Source organism: Macaca thibetana, chromosome 4 (genome assembly GCF_024542745.1).
Source record: "Macaca thibetana thibetana isolate TM-01 chromosome 4, ASM2454274v1, whole genome shotgun sequence".
NCBI lineage: Eukaryota > Metazoa > Chordata > Mammalia > Primates > Cercopithecidae > Macaca > Macaca thibetana.
In genome coordinates, this window is record NC_065581.1 from 62550534 (window position 1) to 62575848 (window position 25315).

The 25315-nt window shown below is 32.2% G+C and overlaps 1 protein-coding gene across 1 annotated transcript in view; it reads right to left on the reverse strand.

Annotated features, from left to right (window-relative positions):
* LOC126953401 (protein eyes shut homolog) overlaps positions 1-20232 on the reverse strand; it is a 253500-nt gene extending 233268 nt beyond the window's left edge. The window contains exon 1 of the mRNA XM_050788855.1: positions 20121-20232. The gene's annotated coding sequence lies outside the window, so the exon portion shown is untranslated. The remainder of the gene's footprint in view (positions 1-20120) is intronic.
* Between the last annotated feature and the right edge of the window lie 5083 nt (positions 20233-25315).

A 25315-nucleotide genomic window follows, 5' to 3' on the forward strand; every position in this document is an offset into this window, starting at 1 on the left:
TTGTACATACATATCACTAGATCCTTATTTATTTTCAGGTTGACAGACATTTGTTTGTTTCCAAATCTCAGTTACAATAAATAAAACTGCTATAAACATTCTTGTAAATGACTGTTTATAGAACAATACTTTCGTTTCACTTGTTTATATAAATTGTTATTCTTAGGATAGGTGTATGTTTAATTTTAAATATAATCTGCAAAATGTTTTTCAATTTTTTAAAATTTTTATTTGATTCCCTATCAACAGTGTATGAGACTTTGAGTTACTTCACATTTTCAATATTTTTTTTATTAATTTTAGACTCTGGAGGAGTATTCACTTTCGGTTAGTTTTGCATTTCTCGGATGATTAATCATAATAAGAATTTGTTACTTATCTTTCAATGAAAATGTTGTCTCCAGTTATTTGCACTTCATTTTTAGTGTTTTGTTTTATATTAGTGAATTATAAGTGCTTTCTGGATATATTCTGCTTTAAGTCCTGGGTATGTGTTTGTAAATATTTTCTCTTACACTTATTCATTTTCTAAATAGTATCATTTGTGAGCAAATTTTTAAATTTGGTTAGTCTAAATTACCATTTTTAATGATTATTGCTCATTTTACATGTTCTAATAAAAAAATTCCTACTACTTGATAACAAAGAACTTCTTTTACATTTTCTTCTAAAATCTTCATAGTTTTAGATTTTACATAGAGACTGATGATCATCTAAAATTAGTGTCTTGTGTATGATGTGAGGTAGAAGTCAATATCATTTTTTCCATAAGAATACCATTTCCACCATCATTTTTAAAAAGACTTTTATTTTCTTATTGAATTGCTTTGGATACTTTGTTGAAAATAAATTAATTGTATAAATGTGGTTCTGTTTCTGAAATTTTTCACTTTCATTGATCAAAGTGTCTTTTTATTTTTCAAATAAAACCCATTTTAAGTTGTAAAATTAGATGGTACAATTTCTCAACTTTTTCTTGTATTTAATATATTTACTGGCCACTATACATTTATACATTTCTATATCTTAAAACACATGTCAATTTTTTAAAAACACTACTTGCATTAGAAGACAGATTACATTGAATCTATGAATTATCTTAACCATATTTATTCTTCCAGTATGTGATGCGATTACATTTTTGCATTCTTATAGATATATTTAATTTCTCTTTACAATGTTTTGTATTTTTCTGCACATTTTCCTTTTTAAAAATATTAACCATAAATATTTTATGCTTCTGCAGTTTTTATAAAAATATATTTTAGGAAGTTTAATTTATAATCTCAACCTAAGTCTTATGCTATGATGGAGGAAGACTTTTGGTATCTTAGTTAAAAAGGGTGTATTTTGCATGTAAGTGGAATATAAATGATCATTACTAGATAGCAGAGTGTAGTAAAAAGTAAATGGATAAACAGACAAACAAGCAAATAAATAAATATTACCCCATTTTTGAATCTGATGGACTCTGAAATGTTTGCATGATAGAATCTTGCAGAAGTGTTACTTTGCCAATTTTGGATGATGGATCTTAAGAGACTTGCACTTTCTGATTCTTTCCTCTTGAAATAGTTGCTTCTTACCAGGTTCTGAACTTCACCATTAATGACACTTTTATCAGATAATTTTTAGTTATATGAGACTTTGTTATTCATTGTAAGATGTATAAAGAATCCCTGACCTCTACCTTGTATTTGCGAGGCTATGCAACAAAATCAGTGGTGAAAACAACAAAAATTTATTGTTTAACAGCTCTAAAAGTTAGATGTCCAAGATTAGGGTCTTGGTAAAGTTGATTCCTTCTAAGAACTATGAGAGATAATCTCTTCCATGTTCCTCCCATGTTTTCCAGTGCTTTGATGACAATGTCTGTCATTCTGTGACTTGTAGAAGCATCACCCCAATCTCTGCTTTCATCTTCATATGGAGGTCTCCCTTTGTGTCTGTGCCTAAATTTTCCTTTTTGATAAGCACATCAGTCATACTAGGTTAGAAACCTATCCTACTCAAGTATGAGTTCACCTTAACTAATTACATATATTTGAGATGACTTTATTTACAAATAATATTACATTGATGATATATGATATGACCTGAGGGTTAGAACTTTAAAATGTGAATTTTTGGAGGAAAAATTTAGCACATAGTGTACTCACTTGGTGCCTCTTTTATTCCTCCAGTCCTGACAACCAAAAATGTCTCTACACTTTACCAAATGTCTCCTGGAAAGGCAAAGTCATTTCTAGCTTAGAACCAATGCTCTAAAAAAATGTGATTACCCCCAGGTTGCCATGTTGTAAGGAAGCCTAAGCTAGCCATACAGAAAACTACATGGACAGAAGAGTGTTTGACCAATCCCAGCTGATCAAGCGGGATGATAAGTGGTCATTTTTAGATATTATGTACCACAGCTCAATTTCTGACCACTATAACTAAGATGCCCAATAAGAAAATTATAGTCTTTTCTACCCATAAATGTCTTATCACATTGGAATTCACTTAAAATCTAGAATAGCTTTATTTAAATTAAGTCCAGATGTAGATTGCCAATGAGGCTATTTACTACAGCTTCTCTGTTTTCACTTTTGGGTACAGTTTTTCTTGATTCAGAGACTTACAAAGTTAGGACGAATTATCTGCTCATCCATATTCTCAATATGTAAAGTTAAGCAGAGACAGACATACTACAATAGACAAACGTTCTAAAAAAAGGAGAGAAGAAGAAAGGTATATAGCAGAGACTGGTCCATTCTACTTCTGTGACCCTTCCTCTGCAAGCCATAAGTAGTGGCCCATGTTGCAGGTGAATAATTTTCTTAGCCAGCTTCCTGTCAGACACACAAATCTCTCAGAATTATCTCCTCTCTACCACGAGGTAAGAGTTAAGATATATCCTTAGGATTTAAAAATATTTTTATCTACATGAGGGGTCTACATTCCTCTGCCTTAGATGATTCTTGTCTTAACAAAGGGTTTAAAAACCATGTACCCTTGATCTTGACCTGAACCCTACTTTTACTGGTAATGTCCTGGATTCTATAATAGCTCTGAGTCTATTTTGAAAACTTTTTACCAGCTGGAAGTCTGAAAATAAGAATCTTGTTTATTTTTCAACACAGTACTCCTATGTTAAAAATATTTTTTCTAAATTTTGGTTAAAAACAATCCCATCGTTAACTCATCTCTTATTTCCTGTTTTATCATAGGCCAGTAGATGAAGCTATTTGGTAACTTCCACGTTTTGTCCTGAAATCTCAGCCTAGTTAATAAGGTCATGCCGTATATTTTCTATCTTTCACATTGGCACAAGCAACAGTGGTCCCATTATTTGGTCAATATATAACACGGTTTCCATTTCTCCAGCTCCAGTACAAATTTCCTCACTGATCTTCCAGACATCATTAACATTTTCTGTATTCAACCTCTTTCCAAAACAGTCTCAATGCCACAAAAGTGTTTTATTTATGGTAGCATCTCACTTCTAGGTACCAACTTGTTTCAATTGTCTCTGTCTGTAACAAACAACTGACTTACTTAGAGACTTAACAAATAAAAACCTGTTATTATTTCTCGTGAATCTTCATATTGTATGGATAGTTCTGCTGCCCCACATTTTGTTGACTGGAGTTACTGATCAACTGACCCTTTTAGTATTATGATAATCATTTTTACTTCTGGTCTGGAATCTATTTGTTCTAATATGAATATAGATCATCACATTTTTATGAGTTCTTTTTGAATAGTATATCTGTCTTTCTTACAACTCATCTATGTCTTTATATTTTACATGCATTTCTTGTAGATTTAATCAAGTTGGGCCTTTTTTATCCAGATGAACAATCTATACCTTGGTTGGATTTCTATCTAGTTCATTGACATTCAATGGAATTATTTTGATCATTGAATTTATGTCCATCATTTGCTTTTTTTTTATTTGCCCTATTGTTTTTTGTTGTAATTTTCTTGCTTTCATTTTCTGTTTTTTGATTAAATATTTTTATTATTTCATTGGTATAGTCATCCCTTTTTACATTTTTTTTTCTTTTTTTTTTAATTATACTTTAAGTTCTAGGGTACATGTGCATAACGTGCACGTTTGTTACATATGTATACTTGTGCCATGTTGCTGTGCTGCACCCATCAACTCGTCATTTACATCAGGTATAAATCCTATGCATTATTTTGTACTTATTGCTCTTTAGAATGCCATTTCCTTAATCCATTTAGAGATAATTTGCACAACTATACACAAATATAAGAATTTTACACCAGTATGGTTCAATTTACCCCATCTGCTATAATATTATCATGTTTGTTATACTTGTTATTTATAAATCCACAATTCAGCATTACAAAATTTGTCTTAAACAGTTACATGTATTTAAAAAAAATAAAGAAATACAAATTTTGTATATTCTAGTGTTTGTTCCTACATATTTTTCATTTTCAAAGACTTCATGTCTTTCTATAAGTTTCCATTTGGTGCTACTTCCTTTTATGCTGAAGAACTTCTTTAAGATTTTATTTATCTTAATATGTATGCTATTAAAATTATTTTATATATATTTATGAGCTATTTTAAAACTACACATTTGGCTGACATTTTAATTTATTTCTTTTGAGAATCACTGGCCTCAATTATAACTATGTAAGCTTGAATGTGTATTAAATTTCTTGAGAGTCCTGTGAAAATTCAATTTCTGATTCTCCTATAGAATGGGGATGGCCTGAAAATTTAGATATCTTTTGATTGTATTCTACAGTTTAAAATTACTGTGAGTTTTAATTGTTAAATTATAAGTGTGTACATTATGGGATACAATGTGATGTTTTGATATATGTATACAAAGTTCAGTCATTAAATTGAGCTAATATATCTATTACTTCATTACTTATCTTTTTTTATGGGGAGAAATTTGAAATTTGCTCTTATTTTGAAATATACACATGTAGTAATTGTTTAAAGCAAATTTTATAACGGCAAATTGTGGCACTTATAAATAACATAAGTATAATAAATATGACAATACTACAGCAAATGAAGTAAATGGAACTACAATGGTATAATATTTTTATATCTATGTGTAATAGTACAAAATGAACTCTAAATAGATTATGTTAATGGCAATCTAAAGTACTTTATCATTGACTGTAGTTACACTGCTATGCAATAGATTTCAAATCTTATGCCTCTTTTTGAAGCTTTGTATCCTTTTATCAACAATTCCTAATTCCCTCCTGCACCCCTCCTTCAGTCTCTGGTAAGCATTATTCTGCTCTCTGCTACTATGAGTTTAACATTTTTAGATTTCATATGTAAGTGGTACTTTTGGTACTTTTCTTTCAGTACCTGGATTATTTTATTTAACATAATGTTCTCCCTATAGGTTAATCAATGTTGTCACAAAAGTTCTTTCTTTTTAACTAATATTTCATTATGCATATATATGACATTTTATTTATCCATTCTTCCATTGACAGATGCCTAGGTTGTTTCCATCTCTTGACCATTGTGAATAATGCTGCAATGATGTGGGCATGCAAATATTCCTTCAACATACAGATTTCATATCCTTTGCACACGTACCCAAAAATGGAATTACTTGATCATATGCTAGTTCTAGTTTTAGTTTTTCAAGGAATCTCCATACCATTTTTCATAATGATTTTAGTAACTTACATTCCCACAATGTGTAAGTTCCCTTTTTACTGCATCCTCAAAAACACTTATTGTTTTTCACATTTTAATAATAATAAAAGCCGTGCTAAGAGGAGTAAAGTGGTATTTCATTGTGGTTTTTATAATATTTGTATTTCCCTCATGCTTAGTGATACTGAGCATTTTTAAATGTATCTGCTTGCCATTTTTATGTCTGCTTTTGAGAAACATCTGTTCAGATCCTTTGCCCATTTTTCAACCAGGTTGTGTGTTTTTTGTTATAGAGTTGTTTCTGTTCCTTATATATTTTGGATATTAATTCCTTATCATATGTATGGTTTGAAAATATTGTTTTCCTTTTTGTGGGTTGTCTTAATTTTGTTGTTTGCTTTGCCATGCAGAAGATTTCTTGATTCTATCCCATTTGTCTAATTTTGCCTTTGTTGCCTGTGCTTTTGGAGTCACATACAAAATATCCTTGCCCAATCCAATTTTGTGGAGATTTTCGCCTATGTTTTCTTCTGGTAATTTTACTACAGTGAAAATATTCTGAGGATGAAGTCTCTCTAGTAATAGTTAATTATATTCTTGACATCGTACTGATATGTTGCATTGTCTCTGGATTCTGTTTTCTTCCTTTAAGCAATATGTTATTTATTATAGAAAGATGTTATCACATCTGAACTCAAATGCTATATCCCACCTCAGTGTGTTTGGAAGCAGCCACAACCACTCAGCTCCTCATACTTTCAGTGGTTGCTTTCACTGGGGAAAATTGAGATTCCCTACATTTGTGTCATTCAGGCATTAACAAAGGATTTGTGCAATTTGTATTTTGGTACTCTTCCTTACATGGTGTCCTTCTTTCTTGAATTCCCCAGTCCCTTCACTTTTCTGCCATTCTGGGAGCCTTAAATTGTCCTGTGACTCTTCATACACTTAACATTGCAGCTTTCTCCTATTCTTTTCACTGCCCATACATATCAGACTGAAGGTAATCCTCAGGTGAAAAGCAATAGAAAGACACATTTTACCCAGCAGAGCTTCTTTCTTTCAAAGCTTGACTCCTCTTTAATTTCTGCCTGCTTCTGGTAACTCTTTAGTGGCTTAAAACAGTTGTTTTCATTATTTGTTTAGAGTTTACAATTGTCATCTGAAGAATGGTTTTTCTATATGCTATTCCACCATTGCCAGAAGCCTCCATGATTACTGTTTGCCTTTTTGTGTGTGTGCTCTCTTAAGTCCACAATATCTTCTGAATACTCTTATCTTTCACAAAATATGTTTTTAATAGTGCAATGTTTTCTAAATCATTTATTTCCATTTAACTCGGCGCTTCTCACTTGAATCAACATCCCACTGTGATAGTCTTCCAAAACTTTGCCATTGTATCCTGCTGTAGTCTGAATGCTTGTGACCATCCACAGCCCCAGATTTTTATGTTGAAACCTGATTTCCAATGTGAAGGTTTAGGAGATGGAGTCTTCGGGGTATGATGACATTCTGAGAACAAAAACCTCATGAATAATTTCTGAGTTGTGTAAGAAATTTGAGTCCTTATAAAAGACACTACAGTCCTTATAGAAGAGATCCTTCATCCCTTCTGCCATGTGAGGTTACAGTGAGAAGATGACCACCTATGAGGAAGTGAGCTGGTACCAGACACCAAAACTGTTGGTGCCTTGATACTCGACTTTGCAGCCTCCAGAACCATGACAAATATGTTTCTGTTGTTTATAAGCCACTTAGTTTATGGAATTTAAGATACGAACTCTGAAATATTTGCTAAGAGGTTTAATTGACTTAGAGGGTTTGGCTCAAGAACAGCTATAGAAGAGCTGGGGATGTAGCCGGTAGATGTAGATGTGTTTAGAATTTAACAATTAGGGTTAAACAGCTAGGGATGTAGTTGGTAGATTTGTTATAGCACCACAAACAAACTCACCCTTTTGTTATTAACAACCTTTCTTATATTATATGTTGAATATAATTTTACCTTATTGCTTCATTAAAACCTGTTTCATTATGATTGCATCATATTTCTTTTGTCCCTCTTAAGCAACAGTTTTTCCTATATCAATAAAACTTCAGACTCAATAGGCGGGATTACATTCCCCTTGTTATTCACTGACACAAAGAACCTATTATTTTCTCTTTATTTCCTCAATGCTGTACTACTCTAACTTTTTAATTCTATGTGACTCCTCTTAGGCTACTGAGCAACGATAGAGGAAAACCACACAAGTTTGAAGACTGATGTCAAGAAATGTGTGAACTGGACTTCAATAGTGCTTACATTTTTATAATGGAAGACTCTTTAAGGGAAAAGAGACAGAACCTTAGTAGAATCAACACTGGTACAGTGAAATTTATTAGCTCAAGTAGCAAATTATGAGAGTAGAAGTGCATTCGGCTCAGGTACATTAAGGACTATAACTTTGCCATATCTGTTTGTCTGTCTTTTTATAGCTTTCCTTATTATTGTTATGATCCTAAACTTCTATGAACTTTTTTTTTCTTCCAACTTGAGGACTTCCTTTTGCCAGTAATTGTAAATTCATGTTTCATATGGTCAATGTCAAATAAAGTCTGAGCAACATTTTCCCAAATTCTTCGTTCAAGATCCCTAAAATAATATTTGATCTGGTTTAGGGTAGATATTAACTCTAGCCAAAGTAGCAACTCCTAAAGCAAAATGTGCTTAGGAGAATCATTTTCAAGTGAGATAGATACCATCGCCAGCATACAGGAAAATGTACATTCATTTAAATGTGAAATGTTTTATACTCTCTGATACGGTTTGGCTCTGTGTCCCCACCCAAAACTCATGTTGAATTCTCAAAGTTGGGGAGGAACCTGATGTAATATATTATTACATATACATTAATATATGTAATAATAATATAATTACATTAATATATGCAATATATGTAATATTACATATACATTAATATATGTAATATATATGCATTAATATATGTAATATATACATTAATATATGTAATAATATATCAATATATTATTATATAAAAAATAATATGTTTATATTATGGTGGCACATGCCCTATAAATGGCTTGGGCCATCCCCTTTGTGATAAGTGAGCTCTCATTTTGAGTTAATAGGAGATCTGATCATTTAAAAGTGGGTGGCACCTTCGCCCCTGCCCCACTCTCTCTATCCTCTTGCCATGAAATATGATGTTGTGCTTGCTTCCCCTTCACCTTCTGCCATGATTTTAAGTTTTCTGAGGCTTCTGCAGCCATCCCTCCTGTACAGCCTGCAGAACTGTGAGTCAATTAATCCTCTTTTTTAATAAACTACCCAGTCTCTGCTAATTCTTTATAGCATTTTGAGAATAGACTAATATACTCTCCTTGAATTATAAATTGTTATTTTTCTGGTCACTCACAGAATATAACCATACCCCTAAATTTCAGAAAACATGACTTCCATCAAAAAACTCCCTCAAATTTCTACCAGTAAAATCTCTAGTCTTACCTATATTTCCATCTATACTTTGTATTTGGTTACTTTATTATCAAATAACAACAGATTCATTCATCCCTCTCGATCTTGACAAAGTCCAATTTATTATTTTTTTTCATTTCTGGATCCTGTTTTATGTTTCAAGTCTAAGAATTCTTTGAATAGCTCTAAATCCCAAATATTTTCTCTTACGTTTTGTTCTAAAATATTTATGATCATGTTTCACATTTAAATCTATGGCCATTTATATTTAAGATGACATTTAAATTTAATGTTATCATCAGATTTGTAGTTTACCATCATACCACATTCCACTGCCCTCTGTGTTAATTATCTTCTTTACATCCTGAAGATTCAGTCTCTACTTCTGTTCTAATATCTTCCTATGCATACATTAGGATTACTAAGTGTGATTGGATCCTAGAAGGCAAGAGATGATGCAATCGAACTCAGAAATGTGTGGGGAATTTAATAAGGGACTACTTACAAAGTGTGGCAGGGCATGTGGAAACCACTAGAAATAGAATGAGGTCTTTTCTGCCACTCAGGAGCTGAGTGGAGGTAGCTGGTGATAGAACCTAAGGCAGAGGAGCTGTGTGGAGACCACTGCCATAGGGAAGATGAGTTGATCAGTGGAGGGTAAAACACAGAGGAAAATGAGGTAATAAACGTATTTGCATCTGTCTCTTCCCTTCCTCTTATTTCATATTGGGGCTCCCATTTGCCAAATTCAAAAGAAAGCGGGAAAAATACAGGTCATGTAGTGTAGCTTCTTGGACACTGAGTAGATCTGAAAGGGCTACTCAATGGAAGATAGCCATACGTCCCTTAAGCCCGTAACATTTTGATGAACAAATCTTGCTTTTGTCTCATATTTCCCCTATTTAGCCTCTTTTCTCCTTACCACTTTTCTACCAAATATTTTCAAGAAGGAATCTAGTGTTACTATCGCCACTTTTTCATTTCATCTGTACAGTTCCACATATATCATTGTCAATGACTAAACTCCATTGAAACTCTTCTTGTGAAGTTTACCAAGGCCACTTTAGTAATAGTTTTATAGATCATTTTCACACCAAATCACACTACTGTCCAACCTTATTTAGGACTTTCTTACTACTTCTTCCTAACTGGAGCTCTCCCATCTTTTGTGTTCACCTTTGGCTTCTCATTATGTGTCCCTTTCCCCATCCAGCCTTTCCATTTTAGTATTTCTTAGTAAACAGTCCTATGAAAAAACTTGACCATTCCATATATACTTATTTTTGACTGATGCTTTATAAAACTATAGTCCTTCCAGAACTTTCTCCTATGCTTCAGAAGCACATACTAGGATTATTTGAAGGAAACCTTGATTTTAATAATTTACAATCTGACAGATTCAGTATGCTTGAAGCTCTGCCGATCTCCCTCTTCATTAAATGTGCTTCTTCCACTCCTGTTGCCCTAAAGCAATAATCCATTTATCTGACCTAGGAAACTGAACATAGTTTTCTTTTTTTTTTCTTACTTTACACATCTCAATACCACAACATTCTAACTTATTTTGTCTGTAAGCTAAATATCTCCTGAAATTATCCAACTACCTAACTCAAGCCCCGTTTCCATGCCACTGCAATAGACCACAGCTTGATTACTGCAAGCACTTAATTTTTTCTCTCTTTCCAGTGTGCCATAAGTAGATTTTAGGTAACTTGTCACAAAAAGAAAAGTAACCATGTGAGATGATAGATGTGTTAATCTGCTTCACTATAGTAACCATTTTACTATCTATATGTATCCCATAAATCATGTTGTAAATCTCAAATACACAAAAGAAAATTCATTCAAAAGAAGAAAAAAATCAAATTCTCCTTTATAATTTAGAATAATCTCCCCAAATTTATATTTGATTAATTTTTCCCCAGATTAATAACTTCCCATTGACCCTAATATTCCTTGGGTGACAGTTCTGGTTTGAATTCTGTTTAAAACTCCAGCTTCATGCTCTCAAAGTAATTTTAGCCAAACTGAATGTCTTTGAGGTCTTTGAATTCCCACAATTTCTGTTGTCTCTGCTCCCTATTTTATTTTAAATTTATTCCAGGAACATGTGTAATACTAGGATATGCATGGCAGTTTAGAATTTATCAACATATACTTCTTTCTATTTAAAGGGAAAATACCATTTTTCACATGTTGGGAAATAGGTGGTTGACACATTTGAATAGATTTGAACAATCTGAAAAGCATATATAGTGAAAAAGTTTAAAAGTTGAGGACAGAATGCTGAATAGTATCACAGTTTAAGGGTGAGTATTGTGCTGGAAATTAAGAAAGGTACACATTTAGAAAACAATAGCATTGTTATTACTTTCCTATTTTTCAAAACTTTCAGAGTATTATGAATTCATTGCAAACAATCCTTCTCTGTGATTTTTAATTTAATTATAATTTTGTCTCATTGTCAGAGTGTCAGGAGTATATTTTCTCCTTTTGGTAATGCAAATGAAAATTATTAGTATAAAATGTACAGTATAGATAAGCATTTCTCTAAGTTTGCCAGACCTGCCATCCTATTGTTGCACATAATAGGTAACTCAGCTGGGATGGGCTGCACATTAACCTGTTGATAAAACTATATAATATGTTTATAGTTATGGTCAATTACAGTATTTTTTTTACTTGATATGCTTATTTTACAGAAAATATAGTCAAATATAATTAGCCACCCAAATGGAGCAGCCAATAGGTTATAAAGGAAGAAGGAATAAATAGGTCTGGTCCATTCACAGGAAATAAAATTAAAATAGAATTAAATACACGCTTGGCCAACATATTAAAGAGCTTTGAATCTAAAATAAAAATAAGAGAAAGGAATAAAAGAAGCAAAAAAAAAATTGTTGTAGGGTACATGTGCATAACGTGCAGGTTTGTTACATATGTATACTTGTGCCATGTTGGTGTGCTGCACCCATCAACTCGTCATTTACATCAGGTATAACTCCCAACTTAAAGTATAATAATAATAAATAAATTTTTTTAAAAAAAATAATAATAATAAAAAAAATTTGTTTTAAATGGCAGATAGAAATATTCACATCTTTCACTCAGATTCCCTATATGCTTGCTGTCAAAATAACCTTAGCATGGTCGCACTTACATTGAACTAAAGGTAATGATTTAATCACCAGGAAGAAGAACACAATGCTGCTAATAAAAACCAATATTTGCTCCATATTTACTGTTTAATTGCTAGACAGAACAAATGTAAGACAACATTAATTTCAACTATTTAATGAATCTTTTTTTCTATTGGATTAATATCTTATTATGGACTCAGCATTTTACAGTTCATTCAATTTATTTGACCACTCCTCCAAAATAATACGCATATTGTCATTTTCATTAGAGAAATTTAATTGACTTTTGGTTAATATTCTAAATTGATCTGGACTTGACTTTAATACATTTCCAGAACATTAGAGATGGTTGTTTGGGTAGCCCAGCCAAAATATTTTATACTCCAAGAACCTTTAGTATAGTTGTACATTGAGTAGAATGGAGCATTTAATTACAGCATCTTTAGTTCCCCATTGTAGCTTGACACAAGAATGACTGAATATCGCCTGTGAAGGCTGAAAAACTAATTGCTCCATTATCTGCACTCCAGTCTTTTTCACTTCACAAGCACTTAAAAATATATACTTAAATCTGCTTTCTAATTACAAGTTCCCATAACAGAGTGTCCTATCCAGAAAATAGCATTATTATTCTGGCTTCCAACACACTTAAGCATTTTTATTTTGCTGAGTTTTGTTCTTCTTTACTTTCTTTTGCAAACATGTTTAAAGGCTAATTACCATTTCAGCTTTTTATATTAATTACTACACATTTAGAGACATGTATCTTTAAAGCTCTAGCAGATAAGACATTTGCTCAAACATTTTCATTTTACTTGTCTATATGTAGCTTTATCAGAATGACATTCTTATTAAGTACTTACTTTCTTGAGAATCAAGCAATAATTTATGACAAAGCCTTATTTTTTTGTATTAGCTATTGAAAACTTTTGTATTTTAGAAGAGTAACAACTTATTTCTCAGCACCAATACATGACAGAAATACAAGGACGATTGTTTTAACAGTGATATATGCAACATTATTTTCCCCCAGAACACCTTCATTTAATGAAATTCAGTATGTACAAGTTTCATTTTATGAATTATAAAGTCATGAACAATTTAGTTTGATGCCAGTAAATTCACATTTTAAAATTTGAATTGTGAATCATACTTTATTGTTAAATTGACAAATTAAATATGTATATATGTAGCATTCGGTATGATGTTTTGCTTTATTTTTTATTATTATTATACTTTAAGTTCTAGGGTACATGTGCATAACGTGCAGGTTTGTTACATATGTATACTTGTGCCATGTTGGTGTGCTACACCCATCAACTCGTCAGCACCCAGTATGATGTTTTGATGCATGTATACATTAAGTTAATTAACACATGTATTACCTCACACACATTTTGAGGTGGTGAGAACACAAAATCTAATCTGTAAATGATTTTTAAGTATATAATACATTGTTTTTAACTATAATCATCATGTTGTACAGGGCATCTTGAATTTATTTCTCCTATCTAACTGAAATTTTGTATCCTTTTCCCAATACCTCCTCTTGGATGAACCTGGAGTACATAACGTTAAGTCAGGCACAAAGAGACAAATACTGCATGATCCCACTTATATGTGGAATCTAAAAAAAGATAAAGTCATAGAATCAGAGAGTTTAATCATACCTTTCTGTAGGTACTAGCATTAAATTCATATAGATTACAGTATCCCTGATATATTAATAGGCAATATTAATAATAGACAATTTGAGTATTGTGGTCTTTTCTACCCACTAAGAAAGCAGTCCTATTCCAAATATACTTTGTTTCTTTAAATACTTCATTGGTAAATAAGACACTGCCTCAATTTTGTCAGGAACAACATTTACATGGTAGGCAGTTATCTTCTCTCTTTTTTTTTTTTTTTTTGAGATGGAGTCTCTTCTCTTTACTTTCATTATGTTTCTTATGTTTCTTGAACATTAGTTTTAGAATTTAAAATTGTTGATTGAGTAAGGGCTGCCTTATTGGTTGGCACTGATTATAATATTTTTTAAGGAAATAGTTATAACTAGCATTTTTCACATACTCAACTCCATTTAGTTCTGGGGGAAAGATGAGTAAGTGTGCTTAATCCCAGGTGTATGTGTGTGTGTGTGTCTGTGTGTGTGTTTGTGTGTGTGCATTTATGTATGTGCTTAATAATTACTTTTCTTATGTAGAAAAACAATTTATACTTTGAGGCATTATTTAATCTCATTTACATTACACACAAAACAAAAAATCCTCTACTTAATACATTTTGTATATCAAGACAAATTTATATCACAATTCATTTTTGGAAGTATTGGGCATACAGGGCTTTAACAAAGAGTGCCTCAGAAAGCAATCATTGGCCATGACAATAGACAGGTTAATGACAACAGTGCTTATTGGAAATGACTTCCTTGTATCGTCTTATTTTAATTAAGATAGAAAATTGTGGTATCCAAACATGGATAATATGTACGCAGTCTGTATCCTGCTTTGTTACATGAAAAGTATGAGGTTTTGTTCAGGTATATTATAATAATTTTATCAGGGAAAGTAAAAATTCATTTTTACATATTAAAATTTTTATTCATTTCTGAAGAAAAAAATTCATCCATAGTAAACAGAAAACAAAATGAAAATACCCTTTCCTTCAAAAAGAAATATATATTTGAAATTCATTTGCTAAGTTCAGTTTCTAAGACTAGAATTTGAAAGGGAGCCAGATTCAATCAAAGCTAACCACTTACGCCAGTGGATGAACACTTAGTGGAAAAAGAATTGTATTAAGGGATTTATTTTCCATATTTATTTGTCTTTTAAAAACAGAAGAAAAAAGATTCCACAGATATCAAAAAACATATATAGCATTAATAACATTTTGTATGAAAGCTATGCTATTTTTGGAGGATCTGTAATTTTAGTACTAGAAACTAACATGCATAAAAACACTGCATTATTCAGCTCTACAGAAGTAATTACACCAAGATTTTTCTAATTATTCTCTATTGTTCCCATAAATGGACTATATAAGCACAATTCCCTTTTCAGACAAATTCCTTTTTCCAGTATGTGCTTTAAAAAGTTATAACTAGTAATAAAACATAACTTCTATCAATGAAAAATGTTCGAACTAGGGTAAATTCTCAGAAAAACACGCAAGGCACCATATCTTACAATTTCATGTATTTGCTAAACAGTAACTGTATATATTCTTTATATTTTCAAATTCATAAATGCATAAACTCATAAAATTATATATTATTATGCTACAAATTTTACTCAAAATGAAAACAGTTATGAATTTAACCTACTACAATGGGGCAGAGTCACCTATTTCTTATATAAAAAAGAAGATGATAGACGTCATTTTATCAAAACATATGTTTGTGCAAATAAACATCTAATAGATAAAACTCGGACTCTATCAACAAACGCCACAATTAGCTTAAAAAATAGGTTATTGTTTGAGCATTTTCTATACCAGCGGTCAGCAAATGTTTTCTATAGAGGACCAGATAGTAAATAATTTAGGATTTACAAGCAAAGAGAACATATACTCTGTATCTACGGCTGAAGCAGGAATCCACCATACATAAATTAATGAGTATAGTGGTGTTTCTGAGAGGCACAAAACAGGTAAAGGCCTGGATATTCTCCCACAGGACATATTTTGCTAACCTGTATCTATTGAATTCCAAACAAGTATACTTATCAAATTACTGAATCAACTAAAAATTTACCAACTTAATCTTGTGATTTTAATGTGTCATCCTGGAGGTACATTGTTTATGTGCATTATTTTTCTTTCTTTGGGAAAAAGACTATGAAATCACCAACAGGCTCACAGCAAATTTAAACAGAAAACAAAGAGGTACTAAGTTTTACAAAAGGAAATTATTTGTGCTTTTTGCATAGAAATTGAATTCATAAATGGATTATACACTTTTTTCAAAAATTTTATTTATTTATAACAATATAAAAATCAATTCTAGTGAGGTATTCAAGGAAAGTCTTTGCTACTAGCATTCAAAGAGTAATTCTTAACAATGCTGGTTGCTGTAAAGAACCAAGTACCTTAACCTTAGTGGTTTAGCACAATAATAACTCATAAATTAATTTGTTTTCTTATCTCTCAGTATAATAGGGGTATTCCTGGTCCATGAATATCTTTTTATGTAAGAATTAGGGATCTTCCATCTTCTGGCTTTTCTCTAGTTTTTCAGGCAACTCCCTTCCATCAAGAATGTAGAAGAAATGAAAAAGTTAAAAACTGCAAGATATTTTTATGAACCACATTGCAAGATAAAAACTACTATTGATTTTCTGTTGGTTAGAATTCATTCACATTGTCTCATCTAAATACAAGATAATTAAGCCTATGCCTAGGAGCAAAAGAAAAAGATAAACACGTATCCAGCTTCTGATATACAAGGCATGTTTCCAGCTGAAAGATGTATAAGAATATAAACTGAATTAGAATATATTTATCTCTAGGATAGGGTAGCTACATTATAAATTTATGTGATGTGATTACTAGAAAAATATTATACATTATTAAGCACATGCATTTTAAAATAGTTTAACCGTGTTTTTGCTTTTTTGTTTTATTTATGTACAGTTCCATTGAACATGTTAATGTACCACATAAAGCTAAGGCACTACCATTAACTGAAGAATCCTTTTCATTATAATTCATAGATTAAAATATTTAGTATTTGGTATATGAAGGTTAAAATAATCATGATTACCTAACATTTCTATTCATGCTTTACAAATTCTGTTTTGTTTTAATGGAAAATATTTTGGTTTTGGTTTTAGGTTTTCTTTTGTTACTGTTTTTTATTTGTTTATTTTATAGATGGGGTCTCACTTTGTCGCCCAGGCTGGGGTACAGCGGCACAATAATAGTTCACAGAAGCCTCAAACTTATGGGCTCAACCAATCCTCCTGCTTCAGCCTCCTGAGTAGCTGGGACCACAAGCATGCCACCACAACTGGCTCATTTTTCCTTTTTTTTTTTTTTTTTAATATTTTATTATTTATTTATTTTTCATTTGTTTGTTTATGTATTTATTTATTTTTGAGACGGAGTCTCGTTGTCACCCAGGCTGGAGTGCAGTGGCGCTATCTTGGCTCACTGCAAGCTCCGCCTCCCGGGTTCTCGCTATTCTCCTGCCTCACCCTCCCGAGAGTAGCTGGGACTACAGGCGCCCGCCACCTTGCCCGGCTAATTTTTTTTTTTTCTTTTTTTTTTTTTTTGTATTTTTAGTAGAGATGGGGTTTCACTGTGTTAGTCAGGATGATCTCGATCTCCTGACCTGGTGATCTGCCCACCTCCGCCTCCCAAAGCGCTGGGATTACAGGCGTGAGCCACACCACGCCCGTTCCTTTTTATTTTTTAGAGACAGGGATTTGCTTTTTCGCCAGACTGGTCTAGAACTTCTGGCTTTAAGCAATCCTTTTGCCTCAACCTCTCAATGTGAGGGGGCTACAGGTATGAGCCACTATGTCCAGCCTAATGTAAAATATTTTGAATCAGAAATTATTTGCAATTGTTTATTTTTTAATTAAACTTTTATTTTAGACTAGCTTTAGATTTACAGAATAGTTGCAAGGGTAGTACAGAGAGGTTCTGTATACTCTATAACAACTTTCCCCTGTATTAATATCGTATGCTACTATGGTACATTTGTCAGAACAAATGAACCAATATTGATGTTATTAACTAACATCTGTACTTTATTTTTATTCCCTTAGTTTTAAGCTAATGTCTTTTTTTTCTGTTCCAAGATCTCTTCCAGGATACCATATTACTTTTAGAAGTAATATTTCCTTAGGCTTCTTCTTAGTTTTTAAAGTTTCTCAGACTTTTCTTGCTTTTGATGACCTTAACAGATTTGAGAAATTCTAGTCAAGTTATTTTTTAGAATGTCTGTCAATTGGGATTTGTCTGGTAATTTTTTGATGACTGGACTTGGAAAATGCACTTTTGAAAGGAAGTTAAGAGTCAAAAAGTGTCATTCTGATCACTTCATATCAAAAATTTAGGTTATTAACATGACTGCGAATGTTGATGTTAACCTTGATCACGTGGCTGAGGTAGCAATTGTCAGATTTCTCCATTGTAAAGCTGCTCTTCCCTCCACGACCCCCTGTTTACGTGCCATACTCTTTGAAAGCCAGTCACTATCTGCTGTCCAAATTTAACAGATGGGGAGTTTTGTTCCACCTCCTTACGTTCAAGTACCAAATAAGTTATTTGGTACTATAGTACAAAAAGATGTGTCTATTATTTCTCATTTATTTAATCAATCATATATTTCCATCAATGTGGACTCTTACATATTTATATTTTGGGTACCGATCAATACTCCTTTATTTTGGTGCTCAAATCATTCTAACTTTGATCATTGGGGGCTCCTTCCATTGACTTAATCTCATACTTTTGTGTTTAATTACTTTCATATTTTTTAGCATTACAATATTATTCAAGCTATATTCCATGCCTTAATCCTAAAATTAGCCAGATCTCTAAGGAGATTTGATTTTTGTTTAATTGAAGAACGTATGAGAAACAAAAATCTGGGCATTAGAAAAACTGTTATTTTTAAAATGACGTCTACCAGCCTGGGCAACATGGTGAAACCCCATCTCTACAAAAATACAAAAACTACCCTAATATGATGGCATGCACCTGTAGTCCTCTCAACTCGGGAGCTGAGGGGAGGATCACTTAAGCCCTGGATGCAGAGGTTGCAGTGAGCTATGATAGCACCACTGCACCCCATCCTGGGTGACCAAGTGAGATCCTCCCTCAAAAAATAAAAAATGAAACCTAATATTTTTACTGAGATTATTTAGGCCATTGCCTGCGAATGTTTAAAGATGCATGATTAAATAAGTATGTATTGATATCCCACCTACCCAAACATGATAAAATATTGTCCATTATATAAATATTACATATATCTTAGAACATTATTGGAAAGTATAAGTAAACAATTATTTTTAATTTCTGGCAGACATTGTGGTATTTATATAACATTTCTCATTTAAATCACATTCAACTAAATGAGCTAGGTATATTCTTACTTTCATTTAATAGTAAGAAAGCTATAACTTAGTGTGTTTAAATAGATGCAAAATATTTGAAGTGGGGCATATAATCTTATACTTTTCATAAGTAATTATAAGATACTTTCCAAGGTAAATAGGTATAACATTAAAATATCTAAATTAATTTTACTTAGTTGAACACTTTCAAATTTCTTAGCTTAGAAAGAGATACCAAAGTTCAAGGAAGTACTCAATTAATTAGTTTCTATATACTAGTTGCAATAATATATGAACATATTTATAAGGCAAAGCAAGGATTTGTTTAGTGTATTGAGAAAAAATACAATTCCTGAACTGAAGCTAAAGAATTATCATCAAAGCTGAACACTGAAAAATTAAACAGATGATTAGTTTAGAAAGAAAAAAAGAAAACCTGACAATTTCATGAGAAATTAAATAATATGGAAGAATATTTCAAATATAACATGATAGGCTGGTAATATATTCCTTACTTTTTAAATTGTATCTTTTGGTTTCATTGGTGACCTTTCAAATAGAAAAATAAGAAACTCAACTATTTTAGTGTGTATGCAAATAAAACTAATTTCACTGTAGTTTCTGCCTAAGGAATAATTGGTTGACCACTTTAGAAGCTGACTTTAAGAAAATGAAGGACTAATAATGTTGTCGGAAGACGAAATGAGTTCAGACAAGAGACAGAAGTGATTTTTAAAGTTAATTATGTTTGCTCTTCCTTCTCCCTCGGTGTTCATTACCTTTAAATGGAGGCCCACAATGGCAGAAGTAATTACCAGGTTGGTCAATGCAGGTGGCTCCACTTTTGCAGGGATGTAAGGCACACTCATCTAGATCTATTTCACATCTTGTACCTTTGGAAAATAGTAAAAAAAAATACGTTAAGTGTTAACAAGGTAGGCATGTATCAAGTAATTTTTAAATTTGTACAAGCCTTTCATTCACTTATCTGAAACTAAATTTATTAGATAAGAATGTCACATATATTACTATCAGAACCCATTTATTTCACCTTGCTACAAACTGCAGTAACTTCTCTTAGAATTACTAAATACACACTAAACTATTCTGAGTTTGTAGGCATGCAAAGTCTCTTAAGAAGTGAACTAATTTTCTTTTGCGGAGGAGTCTAGAGATGGTGTAGATATTTCAAGTCATTGGAGTGCAGATCCAATGTTAGGCAAAAGGAAATAAAAAAGGAACGAAAAGAAAATATTGATGAAACAATAACATCCTGATGTATGTCCCCGAGGGCTGATTTTTTTTTTCTTTTCTTTTTTTTTTTTTTTTTTTTTTTGGCAGGGGAGACGGAATCTCACTCTGTTGCCCAGGCTGTAGTGCAGTGGCACTATCTCAGCTCACTGCAACCTCTGCCTCCCAGGTTCAAGAAATTATCCTGTCTCAGCCTCCTAAATAACTGGAATTATAGGCAAACACCACCATGCCCAACTAATTTTTGTATTTTTTGTAGAGACAGAGTTTCACTGTATTGGTCAGGCTGGTCTCAGACCCCTGACTTCAGGAGATCCACCCGACTTGGCCTCCCAAAGTGCTGGGATTATAGGCATGGGCCACTGCGCCCGGCCCTAAATCTTTACGAGGCGCAGTTATTGAATGCTATTTACCCAAGAAAGCCATGGGTAATGGGTAGATGCATTTGAATCTACTCATGAGCTTTGTAAATATTAGGGTTCCAGGGTGATGAATTACATTTTTTTCTAGTAAGTTTAGAATGTAAGCCTACATGGAAAAATAAATAAATAAATATCCCTTAATTATATAGTCTTAGCATTTTCTTTAAACTGTTGTCCAATTCATATTTTTCATTTACTTAGATTGCCTGTAAATTTCCCAAGAGTTGAAAATCATAGCCTCAACTGATACTGAATTGATTTTTATGACTTATGACAGCTAATTTTCTTACTAATTTATAACAATAATAGAAAATTGACATTGACACCATGCAAATTATTAGCAAGTTATATGAATGAAAACATTCCTTCTTTAAAAAAACTCTATAACAGTAACATGAATTTAGAAAGAAGAAAACATACATCAAATTTAATAGGAATCAACATACTAGACTAAGTAGAAAACATCACTATTATCACTGACAAAATGAAATATTTAGTGAAAAGCTGACACAAGAACATCAAGTTAAGCTAAAAAAAGTGAATATTAAAAGAATTATGTGAGTCAATGAATACTTTTGAAATCTTAAATATATTCATTTGTTTTTTTTAACTAGTCAACTTTTTGAAAAAAATGATGACACAATATATAAGCCTTTACAAAAGTAAAAACATGCATTGTATACTAAATATTTCAATCTTTGTGACAATATAAAAATGTAGTTAGAATCCAAGCATAAATTATGTATTATTCCACTGAAAAATAATTAATATGCATACGCATGAGACAAATTGTACTTTCTAAAACTAAAGAATAACTTCGATCTCAAGTTAACATTCAGTTATCATAGTTTTGATCAGCAAGCCTGCTTTACTTGAAATCCATTTTGACGCCGTCAGCTAAAGGCACCATGAAGGTCAACACAAGTACTACAATTTGTGTACAACACAAATACCACAATTTAAGTGATCACTTAGGAATTCATCCACCTGAATCTCACAGTTCTCACTTAAAACAAAGGATTCATTATAAATATGTCACTGATGCAACATACAACTAAGTCCAAGATTGCTTATGTAAGTATATGTAAGATATAGTATATGTAAGATATTCAACTTGGCTGCAAAAAGTCAATGCATTGCCTAATGCTATGAAGTAGGCATTTATTCTTTATTTTTATTTTTGTTTGGTTTATTTTATTTTTGTTCTGGCTGCAAAAACTGTGGCTCACTCTCACCTCACGTAACCAAAGAAAATTCAAATTTCTATTATTTCCATAAAATTGAAGCATTCTATTTAATACTGTGTAGTGTTAACCAAATTTACTTTCTTTGATATCTTTTCATTCAAAAGCTGAGTATTATACACATTTGGGTATTATCTACTATTCGTGAACAAAAAACCTCTCAGCTCCTGTTTCGTCAAATAAATGTGAACAAAATTAATTCACATATTCACAAGTTATTTTAGATATTCTTTTAGAAAAACACAATGATACATTTTCAGCAAAACTGCTTAAGGAAAGAACATGTAGTAGAATGTAGCTTTTATTTATTTGTGTTACTCATCATCTGAACTTCCTTTTAAATGTAGAGAATTATCTACTTAGTGACTTTTTGATGAAAGTTAGAGACCACCTCTCAATATGAGAGGTAAAAGTACAAATTATTTTCTTTCCCACGCTCAGGTACCCCTACCTGTGGGTATGCAGGCAAAAGCTGGTTTATCTGACGGACCTACTGTGGAATTTGAAAGGATGCTGGTGATACAAAGAAGCAGAGATGGAAAATAGCTCTTTTCCCTACAGGTGGGAATGCCAGGGACATCATAACCAATTTTCAAGGGTCTCAGTGACTGCTCTGCAATAGTGTTATCTAGTGTTGGTGGCATTGCTCCCCCACTGATAGTGTCATATCATATTTGCTGTGTCCCCGTGTGCTGCCCTGGGCCCTTTTATGTCAGTTTTCCAAATCTAATTCTAGAGACTTCTACAGGTTCTACAGGTAATAATCTTTTAATAATCTGTAAATTAAATCCTTTTCTAATTAAATCTGCCTGAGTGCATTTTGAGCAACCACAATGAATAACTCTATTACTGGTATATATTACAATTTATTTTTGCCACTGTTATTACATATTTTAATTTTAGAGGTGAAGCAATCAGGTAAATTTTTTATAAAGAGTTTTCACATATATTGAATATATATTTTAAAGTTACATCATTTTTGTTAACCTATATTTATTTTCTTCTATTTTCAGTAACAGAGAGGGTTATAGCCACCAACTTCTGAAGTCAGAAATATTTTTATGTTTTCTTGGGATTTCTTTGCCTGGCTTTGCTTTCTAGGTAAAATTGGTCTCATAGAATTACTTGGAAAGAGTTATTTCTCTTTTTCTGCAGAGTTTGTTTATGGTTGATATTATTTTCTCTTTATATACTTGATCACACGCACCAGCCTAACCATCTGAGTCCTTGCCTTTCTGGTTCGTATTTATTGTAATTCAGTCTCTTTTCTAGTTGTGTTTGTTGTTTTTCTATCTGTTCTTAAGTTTCTGTAACTTGTGTCTTAGAAAGAATTTTTATATTCCTTCTAAGCAATCTAATTTGTTGGTATAAAGTTGATTATAATATTTTCTTATGACATTATTAACATTTCTGTAGTGTTGTGAGATGTTTCCTTTTTGATTCCTGTTTTTGATAATGCTTGCCCTCTTGCTCTCTTCTCTTATTCTAGCTAAGTTTGTTGTTGTTTTCAAAGATCCAACTACTATTTTTTGTTTTCTATTTTATTGATTTCTGAACCTGGTCTTAGTTTCCCTTTTAACTTTTGATATAAATTGATTTTATTTTTTGAGCTTCTTAAGTTATAAACATAGATTATTAAACAGGTATTTATTTCATATTTAAGCATCAAAAGCTAAACATTTCTATCTAAGCACCTCTTTAACTCAATATACATTTTGATATATTCACAATTATCTCACAAAATAAATTTTCTTTTCTTTTCTTTTTTTTTTTTTTTTTTTTTTTTTTTTTTTGAGATGGAAGCTCGCTCTGTCGCCCACGCTGGAGACCAGTGGCGTGATCCCGGCTCACTGCAAGCTCCGCCTCCCGGGTTTACGCCATTCTCCTGCCTCAGGCTCCCGAGAAGCTGGGACTACAGGTGCCCGCCACCTCGCCCGGCTAGTTTTTTTGTATTTTTAGTGGAAACGGGGTTTCACCGTGTTAGCCAGGATGGTCTCGATCTCCTGACCTCGTGATCCGCTCGCCTTGGCCTCCCAAAGTGCTGGGATTACAGGCGTGAGCCACCGCGCCCGGCACAAAAAAAAATTTCTAATATGTCTTGTGATACCTTCTGTGACCAATGGGTTATTTATAAGTGTGTTTTTTAAGTATTGGCATATTTCCCACATCTTTCAGGTATTGATTTATAATTAATTCAGTTGCAGTTTTGTTTTACATACAACATTTTGTCCACATGGAGAATGCTCTGTGTACAGTTAGAAGGAATACATATTTGGCTACTGAGTTTTCTGTAACTGCCAGTTAGGCAAGTTGGCTTATGTACAACTCTTCCATATACTCACTGATTTTTCATCCAGTTGTTATATTAATGATTGTAATAAAGTTATTGAAATCTCCAACTATAATTGCTAAATTCTGTATGTCTCCTTTGAATATTGATGGGTTTTGCTTCATGTATTTTTGTGTTTTGCTGATAGATATGTATACATTTATTATTGTTATAGCTTTCTGACTAATTGATTCTTTGATCATCATGAAATTTTTACTCTTTGTTGCTAAAAAATACTTAACATTGATTTTGTCTGGTATTAATAAGCTCCCCCCCTCCACTCCCCACAACTCTCTTATGTTTACTGGTCACATGGTATATTGTTTAAAGATCACGTTACTTTTAACCTATTTGAGTCTTCAAATATAAGCACACAGTTAGATCTTGCTTTTTTTAACCAGTCTGGCAAATGCTTTGCCTTGTGATTGGAGTAGGCCCCAATGTTATTTTTAGCAGACAAAATTTGAAATCAGCAATTACGAATATGTTAAAGGAATTAAAGGAAACTATAACTAAAGATTTAATTAAAATATGATGATGTCACAACAAATATGAAATCACAATAAAAAGTAAAGAAACTTTAAAGTATTTATTATTTAATAGATAATAAAAAGGAAATTTCATACTAGAAAATCAAGATAGGTGAAATAAAAGGTGGTTGTTTTTTTTTCCAGATGGAGCCTTGCTCTGTCACCCAGGCTGGAGTGCAGTGGCAGGATCTTGGCTCA